We start from the raw sequence: 14669 nt of genomic DNA on the forward strand, positions 1-14669 counted from the left end.
CTTGCTTGTTCTGATGCAGGATAATGGCTATTCTAGTGTTGCAATGGCTCCTACAGACCACCATTCCCCTGCCACCCCCTGTGATGAGGTCAGTCCTTTTCCCTCCTGAGAGGACCCCACCACCAGCCAACCAATAGGAAGAAGGTCCCCGTGCAGTAGGTAAACATAAGAGAAAGCTCCGGGCTAAAATGTCACGTGACCAAGGTTTAAGCGCAACAAAGGTCCACATTATTTACCCTAGCTCCAACAGTCTGAAGGGCGCAAGATTCCTCTATGGTGCCGACACCTTCTCCCCAGCTTTCTACAGGTGTGGTCTTCAGCTATCTTGATTGGCCAGTGCAGGATGACAACTCCCACACATTTGCAGGAGTCATCTGTGCAGGAATGTATACTATGCATTTTAAAGGAGACTGCAAGCAGGTAGGCAAGCTTATTTCATTGCAGAAGGCACATTGCATGTCTTTCCTGCAATAAACAGCCTGCTCATGATTTTTTTTTAAAGTTAGACTTTAGCTTTGCTTTAAAGTGGTTGTAGACCATTGCATATACCCAGTGAAGTTCACTTTAAGGCCCTTTTCACACTGGGGCAGGAGCGGCGTCGGCAGTAAACGGCGCTATTTTAGCAGCGCTACTTGGCCTCTAGCGGAGCGGTTTTAACATCCACTAGCGGCCAAAAAAGGGTTAAAACTCCTGGCAAAGCCACTTTGCCAGCGGTTTTGATTTCAATGGGCAGGCTGCCCCATTGATTTCAATGGCAGAGATGCTGCTTGCAGGAGTTTTATTTAACCACTTTCAGACCCGACCATTTTGCTGGCTTAAGACCAGACCGCTTTTTGCGATTCGGCACTGCGTCGCTTTAACTGACAATTGTGCGGTTGTGTGACGTGGCTGCCAAACAAAATATCGTCCTTTTTTTCCCACAAATAGAGCTTTCATTTGGTGGTATTTGATCACCCCTGCGGTTTTTATTTTTTGTGCTATAAACAAAAATAGAGCGACAATTTTTAAAAAAATTCATTATTTTTTACTTTTTGTTATAATATTTTTTTCCCTCAGTTTAGGCCGATACCTATTCTTCTACATATGTTTGGTAAAAAAATAAAAATAAAAATCGCAATAAGGGATTGATTGGTTTGCACAAAAGTTATAGCATTTACAAAATAGGGGATAGTTTTATGGCGTTTTTATTAATTTTTATTTTTTTACTAGTAATGGCGGCGATCAGCGATTTTTATTGTGACTGACATTATGGCGGACACATCGGACATTTTTGGGACCATTGTCATTTATACAGCAATCAGTGCTATACATTCCCATGATGTTCAACTACACTGCAGAGCGCATGAGCATCATAGGAAATGTAGTTCCAAAACATCTGGGGTACCAAGGTTCGCCATCACTGGTCTAGTGAGTGTATTAGTTACAAATAAGCCTGCCTTTGATATTGCTACATTCAGATTGGCACTGTTCTTTTCTCCTTGTGTCTCTACCTACAGAGTTTGGATCCCTATCCTTTCCTCCTGTTGCTATCACCTAGGATATACAGACATTTTTTTTTTTTTTTTAATTGCCTGGACGAGCAGGGCCGTACTGAACTGTATTGTAACTACTGTTTGCCCTAACATTATAAAGTGCGTTGCAAACTGTTGGCGCTATATAAATCCTGTACAACAATAATAGACTTTATATCGCATAGGGGCTTTAACTACCTGAATAAAAAAAAAAAATTTTAAAAAAAATACAATGGTGACCAAACGCACCTACATACAAACTTTGCATCTGTTCCACCAATAAAATATTCAACATAACGCTTCAAGTACAAGGTTACTGGTAAATGGGTCATCAAGGGCTAGGGCACTGAAACACTGGGGTTGTCAGTGCTCTGTAAGAGGAAAATGTCCCATACAAAGGCAATGCAATCATATTTAGATTTATCAAATCTACGTAATACAAGCGTCTACATAACGTAACCAATAAATGTATATCCAATCACACAGGCACTAGATCTGAAGCGATTGTACAATCTTACAGTATGGTAGTATACAGCCAGCCTAGAGCCTGGTACACATGGTACGATTTTTGGCCAACCAAGCATCAGATTTTTGTTAAAAGGGCGTGTGCCTGGATCTTGTCTTGCATACCAACGGTACACAATTGTCGTGCAACAAACGCGAAGTGACGTACGTGGAATTTCAGCTCGAACAACACCCTTTTGGCCCCTTCTACTAATTTTGTGTTTGGTGAGCACTGATTGCAAGCATGCATGTATGTGCTTTCGATTTGTGTGACGGATTTGTGTACTGACCATACAAAAACCAGACATCAAACCGTTGTCCGCCGAAAATTTACTAGCCTGTCATCCAACATTTGTTGGCCAAAAGTTGGACAACAGTTGTCAAAAGGAGAGTACTACCAGTAAGATTTTAGGACAACAGTGTCAGACAATCCCCTGTCAACAATCGCACCAAGTGTACAAGGCTTAAGGGGTGCTCTGTCCTAAGCGGGGTTCCCTATGTTCAAGCTTCCAGTTTTTTGTCAAAACGTAAATTGAATAAGGTGAATTTAGAAGCTGATTGGCTACCATGCACAGCTTCACCAGATTTTGCACTCTCCAGGTTTGGAAAAAATCAACCCATAGTCTCTCTGCAGAGGTACAACATTGTTCCTGGTCTATATTCCTACATTTTTCTACAGTGCACTAAATAGTGTTAAATGTCACTTGACAGCAGTGCAAGCTGCTGATGTAAATTAACCACTTCAGCCCCGGACCAATAAACACCTTAAGGACCAGAGGTCTTTTACCAATTTCGCACTGCGCTGCTTTAACTGGTAATTGCACGGTCATGCAATACTGCACCCAAACGAAATTTGCGTCCTTTTCTTCCCACAAATAGAGCTTTCTTTTGATGGTATTTGATTGCCTCTGCGATTTTTATTTTTTGCGATATAAATGGAAAAAGAGCGAAAATTTATATGTGGAATTGCACCCCAAAATATATTCCGCTACTTCTCCCAAGTATAGGGATACCACATGTGTGGGACTTTTTGGGAGTCTAGTCGCGCACGGCACCCCGAAAACCAATCACCACCTTCAGGATGTCTAAGGGTGCAAATTTTTGATTTCACTCCTCACTACCTATCACAGTTTCGAAGGCCATAAAATGCCAAAATAGCACAAAACCCCCCAAAATGACCCCATTTTGGAAAGTAGACACCCCAAGCTATTTACTGAGAGGCATGTTGAGTCCATGGAATATTTAATATTTTGCCACAAGTTGCGGGAATATTACAAACTTTTTTTTTTTTGCACAAAGTTGTCACTAAATGATATATTGCTCACACATGCTATGGGCATAAGTCAAATTACACCCCAAAATAAATTCTGCTGCTTCTCCCGAGTACGGGGATACCACATGTGGGGGACTTTTTGGGAGCCTAGCCACGTACGGGACCCCGAAAACCAAGCACTGCCTTCCGGATTTAAATATAAAATGCTACCAAAAAAACTGTTAGCGATCGCAGGGATCAGGCCTGACTCTGCAATCGCTCCAGTTATGTGTTTAGTGTTTTGTAAGTGACAGTGATCGATCGATACTGCACTTGGGTGGGCTGGGCAGAGGGGCAAAACGCAGGTGCTAGCAGGTATCTGGGCTGATCCCGCTAACAATGCGTTTTTTTGGAACCCTAAACTGCTGGGGACGCTAGTAAAGATCTGATCAGATCAGATATTGCTCTGTTCAGATTCTATACCACTACGGGAGGTTTATGCTTTGCGTGTGGGTGTTAGCGGTACTGGCACTAACCTAGCGCTGCCTGGGGCGACGCAGACCCTGACTCTAAAACCTAATTGATATCACCCGCCGGGTGATCAGGGGGTTAAACCTTTATTGGGTAATAAATGGTGGGTGCCCTGATGCTATAAAAAGCAAACTAACCAGAGTCACCCGTAACACTTATACGGTGATCAGTGGTGAAAGGGTTAACTAGGGGCAATCAGGGGGTTCACATTTTTATTAGGTAGTATATGGGGGTCCCTGGCGCTATATAAAAACCTGATGGGGAACCTAAATAACTAACTGGCTAACCAGCGTCACCAGTGACACTTATACTGTGATCGCTGGTGAAAGGGTTAACTAGGGGCAATCAGGGGGTTAAAACCATTATTGGGTAGTATTTGGAGGTACCCAACGCTATAAAAACCTGGCGGTGAACCTAAAAAAAATAACTAGCTACCTAGCGACACTAATGCAGCGATCAGAAAAATGATCGCTTAGTGACACTGGCAAAAGGGGGTGAAAGGGTTAACTCTAGGGGCAATCAGGGGGTTAAATCTTTATTGGGGGGTGATAGGGGGCTACCCTGGACCTAACACTAACTGCCCTGACAGTTTTTACTGTTACAACTGACACTGAATGCAGTGATCAGTAAAGAAATGATCAATGCAATCAGTGACACTGTGACGGGGGGGGGGGGGGGGGGGAGTTTGTGTGCCTGTGTGTACCTACATGTCAGTGTAGTGTTGGTGCACACTTACTTTTAGTCTTCTCCTCGTAGTCCGGTCAAAAAGACCGCCCCGAGGAGAATTACATCACTTCCTTCTTCCTGTGTAAACAATACACAGTGGGAGGAAGCTTCTCATTGGCCAGGAGCGATCCAGAGGGGGTGGCCAGAAACCAACGGCCATCCTCTCATCACGGATCGCTCCTGCAGCGAACCGGACCGCCGTATCCAGCGGGAGGGGGTCCGATCGGACCCCCCACCCGCTGGAAGGCAGGCACGTACATGTACGTGCTTGTGCCTGCCTGTGCCGTTGCGATGACGTACAATGGCAATACGGCGGTCCTTAAGTGGTTAAGTGTCGCTATGTGGTCCAATAGGCCCTCCTGTTCTGGTGCCAAACCACATTTTGGGATTTTTTTTACTTTCAGGCTGAATTAACACACAACGGACAGCTGCACCTTCCTCTACAGCAACTGTCCATCGTGGCTGCGGTGGGTGCGGCATGGTGCACGATTCAGCAAATCACAAAGAGCTCCATTTATTTCACATTCGTACAAAATTTATCTAAAAGCGTACAAAACATACACTTCAGTCATGGCACTGTCCAGCAATGTGATGCTGTAGAGTGCCATGCAATTCTGTACTGCGCCCTGCGATGAGATTTTATCGCAGTGGGCTGTATTGAAGTGTGAATGGGACACAAAGGAAACACTTGTTTTTGTTTTAAAATTCAGTAAAACCCCTGTCACAACACTGTCTGAATACAGTCTCAAAAAAATGGTAAGGACAAATCAAAAGCGTAAATCTCCCAAGTAAAAAAAATTTAAATAAAAAAGGTTTCGTCTTTAGTTACACTTTAAATTGTTTCACCTGCCAAACGTTTAGTAATCCTGTTCAGCCCTTCTTTTGATCCAGGTACCAAATAGCACAGCGGGGTCATTTACCTCACCATTGCCTACTGCAATATAGCAATACAGTTTGGTCACCAACCTGGTCCCTGCCTGCTAACTGAAAAATGAAGGAGCTGCGGCACACTATTATACCAAAGCATGGGGCTTCAAACTATGAACCAGTTGTTCAGGAACTACAATTCCCATCATGCCTAGTCATGTCTGTGAATGTCAGAGTTTTACAATGCCTCATGGGATGTGTAGTTTCGCAACAGCTGGAGGACCGTAGTTTGCGTATCCCTGCCATAAAGTATATTCACTGCTTCAAGGTTGGGTTCACCTTTAAAAAAAAAAAAAAAAAAAAAAACAAAATGTAAAAAATGTACATGTATTTGCAGGGAAAAAAAAAAAAAAAAAAAAAAGTGTGCGTCTTTATTGCACCTGCGATCAGTGAGTTGCGATGGCAGTGTCAGGCTCCTGCAGACTCTTGTTAAATTAAACCTCACCATTTCTCCGTTGTCATGAATACAAAAAATGACAGAAATTTCTAAGTTTTACAGGTGACTAGAACAGCAATAAAATGGGAAATTTCCAGTGGGGACACTTATCCCTGAAATGACTTTCCAACAGGAGAATTCCCCTCATTGTGGTGAAAATTCCTTTAACTTGGTTACATTTATGGGGCAGAAAGTGAATTAAAATTTACAAAAAATACCAGACCACAAAAAATTAACTGCCATAGGTTTTAACCCTGCCTTATTCTACCCAAAATCTAAAAAGGAACGTTTTGACTATCAATATACTTCCAGGTTGTCAATGCTCTGCTTCTAAGGTGCCGTCTCAGCCGACATGCAAGCAGTGTGTGGCCTTGATAGCACCACACTGTTCAACAAAAGTAGAATGTTCAATCAGCTTTAGCTCAAAAGAACCTGTTGGAAACTTGTCAAACCATACCTGTCCAATCAGATGCAGCTACTGTATGGGTATTCTGAAAGACGACGGTCAGAAAATAGCCCAGTGATGCGCTTGGCACCCCAGACGTTTAGGAACTACATTTCCCATGATGCTCATGCACGCTGCAGTGGAGTGGAGCATCATGGGAAATGTAGTTCCAAAAAATCTGAGGTGACAAGAGTCGCCATCACTGCAAATAGCCAAACAGGAGGATTTATCTGCAGGCTGAATGAAAGAAATATATTAGACCCCTTTCCCACTGGGGCAGGGGCAGTGGTAAAATGCCGCTATTTTTTGCTGCCTTTACCGCCAATTTCATGGTGCTATTCATCGCTAGTGGGGCGCCTTTACCCCCCCCCCCCCCCCCCCCGTTAGCAGCCAAAAAAGGGTTAAAACCACTGCAAAGCGCTGCTGCAGCAGCGCTATGCCAACAGTATAGCCGAGCTGCCCCATTGATTTCAATGGGCAGGAGCAGTGTGTATACACTGCTCCCTTCGCCGCTCCAAAGATGCTGCTAGCAGGACCTTTTACCGTCCTGCTAGCACACCACTCCAGTGTGAAAGCCCTCGGGGCTTTCACACTGGAGACACAGCAGCGGCTCTTTCAGGGTGCTTTGCAGGCGCTATTCTTAGCACTGTAGCGCCTGCAAATCGCCCCAGTGTGAAAAGGGTCTTACTGTATAGCCAGCTTTAAGCTGGTCGTACACCTGTAAAATTTAATTGGAATGCTTGGATAAGAAATTATAAAAATTGCTTGATGGTGCCTTCATGGACTGGCTTTGACTACCATGTCAAAATTTAACACTTAGATAATTGAACAAATGTTTGCAAAACGACAATTTTCTAACTAAATTCTATAAGGCTAATCCCAGCTTTACTCAGCAATGCTGAGAACAATTAAAGCGGAACTAAAAAGGCACAAATACTAACCAATGGTCTAACAACCACGACGTCCCTCACCAGCATCTTCTCCGCTGGGGTGGGATGATGTCACTCTAACGCAGGGGTTCCCAAGTCTCTATAGGCCTTCCGATCCACCTAGATGGAAGGGGGCGAACTCCCTTCTAATTTTTTATCGGATTTTTAGGACCGGAGGCAGGCGGGAGTAAACGAACAAAAGTCTGTTTACATCTGCCGCTCTGTAGAGGTGAATTGAGGGTCCGATTGGGTAGGGCCGATCGTGTGAAAAGGGCCTAAACTGCTTTCACACTGATGATTACCCACACCGCGGGTGCAGCGTAGTGCACCTGTGTCTATCCTGTGGGTTAACTGAACTTTGCCATAGACTCTGCATGTGGCAAAAGCTGGCGCTGTACAGGAAGCATCGGCTTATGGGCTCTGCTCTGCAGCCGTTTTGTTCCTCTACCACCAGCTTCATCCACAATACCGATGTGGTATGACAGGTCGGCAAACTGCGATCTGAGCTTGCTAACCTAAAGTATGCAGGGCAGTGTAATCGTTCCCACACACCAACAGTGTGCCAGAATGTAAACCGGGTTGTAAATGTGCAGCTCTGCGTACATCCGCCTCATGCACACCGAACATTTTTCACATCTGCCGTTTTTGGCATCAGATGTTTTTTTCTGCAGCCAGTAAAATCCCCAGCATGTTATCCTATGTGTCCATGCACACATAGGCTGTTATCAGCAGTTTTTGGACGGGGCGTTTTTTTTTTTTTTTAGGAAAAACCCCCCAGAACTAAATGTTTTTTGAGAGGAGTTTTTCAGCTCCAACTCTGATAAAAGCTTGAAAGCGTTAAAAACCGTGCCTAATCGGCCATAAGGCTTTATGGGAGTATAGTTTTGCTAAAAAAGCGCAACAGCCTAAAACCACTGGAAAAGGCTAGTGCAAAAATGCTGAAAAACTCACTCTACAGCTAGCGTTGCTGGCTTTTTTAGATTGTCCGGCGTGCATGAGGCCTTCCACTGTGAATAGGCAAGTAAGCGTACTTTACACAATGCATGTCTCTTCTGCAATAAAAAGCCTGCCTGTTTACATTCTCTCTCCCCCCCCCCCCCCCCCCCCCCATTTAGTTTGGCTTTAAAATGTTCAAAGTGCAATAATATAGAGCGCCTAATCAGATTTCAGGTTATTCAAATCAGATAAAAAGTTAATTATGATTAGTCGTTACACAATTTGCCTTACTGCCTAAGCATACATAATTGCCAAATAGAGAATCCTGTTACAAAAGCAGCTTTTACATAGCAGGTCTCTTCTGCAATAAAAAGCTGCCTGCCTGCAGTTGTCTAAAATTTAGCTTTAATTCTGCTTAAAGGCATAGTTCACCTTTACCCCAAAAACTGCCTATACAGGTAAGGGACACCTTTAGATAAAACTAATCAGCCTTGATCAAAGTTGAATTATGCCCTTGCTATATGTCATTTACGTACCTTCCGAAGCCCGACTGAACTCCCAGAGATGGCATCATCCCGTGTTGCTAGGATGTTGCTAAGAGACTCCTAGCTGTTACTGCCCACCCCCCACCATCACAGGCGTGAGCTCTAAAACACTAAGCTCTGAGCTTACTGCAAGAAAGTGCATGTGAGGAGATTTTAATGAGAGAAACAGCTCCCTCCTCTGATGGTGGAGGTAAGAGCTCGGAGACTTAGCAACGTCCTAGCAACAAGGCAGGATGGGGTGATGCAATCTGAGCGTTTTCAGGTCAGGCTTCATGAGGTACACAAATGGCCTACACCTATAGCAAGGGCACCATTCAACGCTGGTCAAAGCTGCACAGCTTGCTTTTATCTACAGATGCCCCTTGTCTGCATAGGCAGCTTTTTAGTAAGACCTCATGCACACTGGACGTTTTTATAGCTGCTGTTTTTGGCTATAGACATTTGTTTCTGCAGTCAATAAACTCCCCAGCATGTTATCCTATGTGTTCATGCACACATAGGCTGTTATCAGTTATCAAAAAAACTATTGTCGCGGGTGTACCCGCGATCGTCTCACGGGGCGGCTGAACGGAGAGATGCCGTTGTAAACCGCATCTCCCCGTTCTGCCTAGCAACAAGTGATGCTAATCTCTGCTCCATGTGATTGGAGCAGAGATCAGTGTTCACTAAAAGAAAGCCCAGCCCCCAACAGTTAGTAATAAACCCCTAGGAACACTTAACCCCTACACTGCCACCCACTGGTTAACCCCTTCACTGCCAGTGTCATTTACACAGGAATCACTGCATTTGTATAGCAGTGATTGCTGTATAAATGACAATGGTCCCAAAAATGTGTCAAAAATGTCCGATGTGTCCGCCATAATGTCGCAGTCACAATAATAAAAAAAAAATAATAATAATAATAATCGCTGATCGCCATTACTAGTAAAAAAAAAAAAATAATAATAATAATAATAATAAAAATGCCATAAAACTATCCCCTATGTTGTAAACGCTATAACTTTTGCGCAAACCAATCAATCGCTTATTGCGATTTTTCTTACCAAAAATATGTAGAAGAATACGTATTGGCCTAAACTGAGGGGAAAAAAAACTTTTTTTATTTTTGGGGGGTATTTATTATAACAAAAAGTAAAAAATAATGCGTTTTTTTTTCAAAATTGTCGCTCTATTTTTGTTTATAGTGCAAAAAATAAAAACCGCAGGGTGATCAAATACCACCAAAAGAAAGCTCTATTTGTGGGGAAAAAAAAAAAAAAAAAAAAAAAAAAAGGACATCAATTTTGTTTGGTACCCACGTCGCACGACCGCGCAATTGTCAGTTAAAGTGATGCAGTGCCGAATCGCAAAAAGTGGTCTGGTCTTTGGCCAGCAAAATGGTCCGGGGCTGAAGTGGTTAAAACAGGTTAAAAACGCCAAAAAAAATAAAAATAATGAAAAACTAGGCTGTTCACCGTTTATCAATGTTTCGGAGCCATAAGCTTTTATGGGAGTATAGTTTTCGCTAAAAAAAAGCTACAGCTAAAAAAAAAAAAAAAAAAAAAAAAAAATAAACGCTACTGTAAAAACGCTGAAAAACTACAGCTACAGCTTTCTACAGCCAACGTTACTAAGCTATGCTTTTAAAGTGATTGTATACACACTTTGAATGTTTACCTACAGGTAAGCGTATAAGGCTAACCTGTAGGTAAAATGAATATCTCCTAAACCCGTACAGTTTAAGAGATATTCACTTTGCATGAAGCCGCTGACGTCAGTGGCACATGAGCTGTGCATGCCCAGCCGAAGGTTTGGCAGATGCTGCCAGACCTTGCCGGAAAGAAGACTCCCGCACGCATGCGAGGGAGTGATGTCATCACAGCTCTGGCCACTCACGGCGCCGGAGCCGCAAACCCGGAAGACACGCGGAGGGCAAAACGTCAGCTCCTTTAGCGTGGGCTAGCCTGCGATACAGGGACCTCGTTCTAAGGCAAGTATTTCATAATGAGCTCGTATGCATATGTATGGGGTGAACAGGGCACCTAGAAAACAATGGTTTTCAATGTGTCCCTGTGCTGAGCTTGTGTTCTATGTAGATCAATGCAGCTCATCTAAAAAAAATAAATAAATAAATAAATAAATAAATAAAAGTGCAAACAAGGCCTTATGATTAAAGTATACCGCAAGGGAGTGTTCTAAGCCCTACAAAATCAAATCTCTCCTCCACAACCCCCCCCCCCCCCCCCCATCTGTGTCCCATTGGGGACATTTCTATTCATTTCCTGTCCTATAGCCAAAACAGGAAGTGAGAGAAAATCCCTTCAAAGTGAAGTATGCTCTGGTTGTCACCAGAACTACTGTCCCCATTGGAAGATTTCCCCTCTATTCCTGTTCGGACGTCAACCCAAAGTTTAGGGATTTCTTTTACTTTCGATGCAAACGACAAACAGGACAAATTGAGAAGGTGAGTGAAGGCTACATTCACACTGGAGATAAAGACCTGTAAAACTTTGTTTACAGCTGCTGCCCCCATTCACAATAATGACAGGTCCCCGCGACCGCACTGCCAGAGATTACCTGAGGTGATTTCTGCTGGATGCTGCAAAAATCAAATCTCTGTTTCTACCAGAGAACCTCATAATCCGATTGATCTAATTACTGTACAAACAAAATTTATGACCGAAACATCTCAGTGCTGCTGATTGATCCTTTTCTGCTCTGGCTGATTGGATTTGATCAAACTGAGTCAATCAAAATCAATTATACAATTATTAAATAACAATTACCTTTAGATTTACCTTCAGCCATGTAGCGTAAGGGCCTGCCTGATTGCATACTAATTGAAAGTGTTTAGGTTTGACCTCATATTATCTGGTTTTGGTAAATCTAAAAAGAAAAATTGTATAGTGTATGGCTAGTCTAAGAAGCGAAGATATTTGATTGTTTTCTGAGTTGATCATTTTGACTGAATCACATTGGTCAAAGCAGGTAATCACTGGCTGTGTGGAGAGCTGCAGCTGCCGGCAACCTGTCAGTGATTGGGGCCGGTGTTGTGACATATACAGTCCGGCCATCGAAAAGTGTCCGCTCTGAACTGCGCAGGCAAAAATCTCCGAAGATGAACGGCACCTGCGCCGTGAGTCCAGGTGCAAGCCCCACCATCCAAGTGGACACAGGGCTGCACATATTAGAAGGCCCCTCGTGGACTCGCTTCGCTTGTCACACTTCAGGCACGGCCTCGCTTTGCTTGGCTCTTTTTATTCTAACTCTATGTCCACTTGGATGGTGGAGCTAGAACCTGGCGCCATTCATCTTAGACTATTTTCAGAATCTGCTTGTCCTGTTTACTGCGCACACTATCTGATGGGGGACACTATCCAACAGGACACCGGCAACTACATAAAGCCATTCTCATTCACAGCTGTAAACAAAAAAGATTTCTGCCACTACAATTCACACTGGCCTTAAAGAGGTCATTAAAGTGGTTAAGGCAGTGCACACGTCCACTGCCAGCCCCTCTGCTAGGATTACATGATGTATATACTATATGCCATTTTCTAAAATTCTCATAAATAGTTTCTTATCCCCGGTCATGTCACCGCCCGGCGCTGTCTTTCTCAGCTGTATGTATTTCAGAGGGAGGGGCTGAGCTCTCCCTCTGACATCTGTCGAGTGGTCACGTGATCTCCCTCTGTAATACAAACATCGGAGGAAGACCACGCCAGGCGGTCACGTGACTGCCCGGCAGATGTCAGAGGGAAAGTTCAGTGCCTCCCTCTGTAATACATACAGCAGAGAAAGATCGCACTGGACAGTCACATGACTGGGAGGGGAGGAGGACACAGGAACAGAGAGGAGAGCTGCAGATAGCAGGCTGCGGATGATGGAGGCATGTAAACTGACCACGGTTGTCAGGGCTCAGCAGACATGATAAACCGTGGTCAGTTTGCAAAGGGGAGAGGAGAAACTGGCAGGTATTACAGGGGGCCAAATTACACAGCACAATTACTGTGCTGTATAAAACGCTTTAAAGAAAGAGGATCGATTTTTTTTTTTCTTGTCCTCTTCATCTGAATTGTGATTGCAGCAGCAATGAATGTCACTCAGGGACTGTTTTGATTGGTCAAAAGACAAGTACTATCTCAAAGTCGGAGCAAAATCTTATCTTGTTCATTTAAGTAGGATGGAAGTAGGACTGTTGCAGGGCACAGTAGGAGGACAGTCGTACAACAGTCGTGTAGTACCAGTGTGAACCCGGCCTAAACTGAGCGGGGGGGGGGGGGGCAGAGCAGAGAGTTGCTGACTGACAGTAGTGACATAGTGACATAGGGACGACGGTGACAGATGCAGCATCAGACCAATACTAAATCCACCCAAGTATAAAACTGCAATAACCCCCAAACACATACTTTTTTTTAAAGTCAGCAGCTACAAATCCTGAAGCTGCTGACTTTTATGATTCAGGCACTTACCTGTTCAGGGATCCAGTACCCTCACCCGAGCAGATTCTTGAATCAGCTCTCGGATGCTGGTGCCGCCATCTTGGCTAAGGGAAACTGGCAGCCTTGCGCAGCACTCTGAGCCAGCTGCGAGGGAGCAGTGGGCTGAACTGCTGGCTCACTCCGCCACAGCAAACTCAGCCGGAAGTGGGAGCGAGTACCTGTCACAACCAGATACCCGCTGTTTCTCACCCCCCCAAAAAAAAGGTGCCAAATGTGACAGCAGAGGAGGGAGGAGGCAGACAAGCGGAGCTTCCCCTTTTGGGTGGAGCTCCGCTTTAATCACTGGTGGGAATGTAGCCACATGGGGGCACAGACAGCTATAAAAACTAACTGGGGTTCTAATCCTTGTCCACTATCCAGAACTAAAAAAAAAATGCCTTTAGTTGGCAATTGATTTTCTATGTAAAGGCCCCTGGTATATAAGTCAATGATTCGACCACGATGTTGTAAAGCGCTGTGCAAACTGTTGGCGCTATATAAATTCTGAATAATAATAATAACAATTTAGTCATTATTGGGATATAGGCAATAGTGATTATACATGCTTCAGTTTAATTTAACTAATGTAATGCAATCAAAATGATCAAACCAGAAACCGATCAAATAACTTTCCTTCTTATTGATTTCGAGTAGATTCGATCAAAGTAAGTCAATCAGCCAGGGCAGAAAATAAAAATCGATCAGCAGCACCAACATTATAAACACGATTGTATTTAGATGAAATTAAGAAGTTGGCTGGTAAAAACAGGAAGCCACATGATTAACTTATGATCTTGTCTTCTAACTAAGGATCCAATTTCACTTCCCTGTGGGTGTCATACTGATCGATGGTGTCATCATCACCCAATAATCCATCATCTATGGAAGGGGAGCACAGGAGAGGGTGAGAAGCAGCCCCAGTACCGTTGGGACAGGTAATCTCCCTGTGGGGCTGTGTCAGCCATGACACTGAGCTCAGGTATTACACACGGCTGAGCCCTGATCACACACAACAATAATAACACAAGCGGCTCTTCCTGTTCAAACTTTTGTTCCGTCACTTACAGGAGTGCCGGTATGGGAGTGTCAGTGCGGTAGGTACCTGTCCTGATCCCTGGATCTCAGGTGATCCTCCTTCCCCCTAGGCTCTCACAACTCCAGATCAGCCCCCAGGAAACAGCATGATCCGACCACCGACTACAAGGAAGACACGACCTGTCCCAGCCAGGAGCTGCCACCTAACACACGCCCACTTAAAACACTTTACCCAATCACAGAACAAAAAGGACGTGTAGCCACGCCTTTAGACGTGACTGACTGACATGAGAATAGGCTTCCTCCGGATCCCTGCGGACGTGACAGTTCCTGGCAGCACTATAGACAGTACTGTGTGTGATGAGAACAAGACATGGGTTAGAATATCATACCACTGTATGCTGGGGAATGTACTAATACTGGAGCAGCTGG

General features: G+C 44.1%; 1 protein-coding gene across 4 annotated transcripts in view; it reads right to left on the bottom strand.

The window, feature by feature from the left end:
• Positions 1-14451, bottom strand: part of RFFL (ring finger and FYVE like domain containing E3 ubiquitin protein ligase) — a 97665-nt gene extending 83214 nt beyond the window's left edge. For 3 of the 4 annotated variants that reach the window (XM_077482292.1, XM_077482287.1, XM_077482288.1), the window contains exon 1: positions 14305-14451. The gene's annotated coding sequence lies outside the window, so the exon portion shown is untranslated. Of the gene's footprint in view, positions 1-14267 lie in introns of all 4 variants that reach the window. The other variant, XM_077482290.1, reaches the window with a different exon arrangement.
• Positions 14452-14669: the final 218 nt, after the last annotated feature.

Source organism: Lithobates pipiens, unplaced genomic scaffold (genome assembly GCF_037356315.1).
Source record: "Lithobates pipiens isolate NorthernLeopardFrog02 unplaced genomic scaffold, aLitPip1_a1.2 Scaffold_16, whole genome shotgun sequence".
Taxonomy (NCBI): domain Eukaryota; kingdom Metazoa; phylum Chordata; class Amphibia; order Anura; family Ranidae; genus Lithobates; species Lithobates pipiens.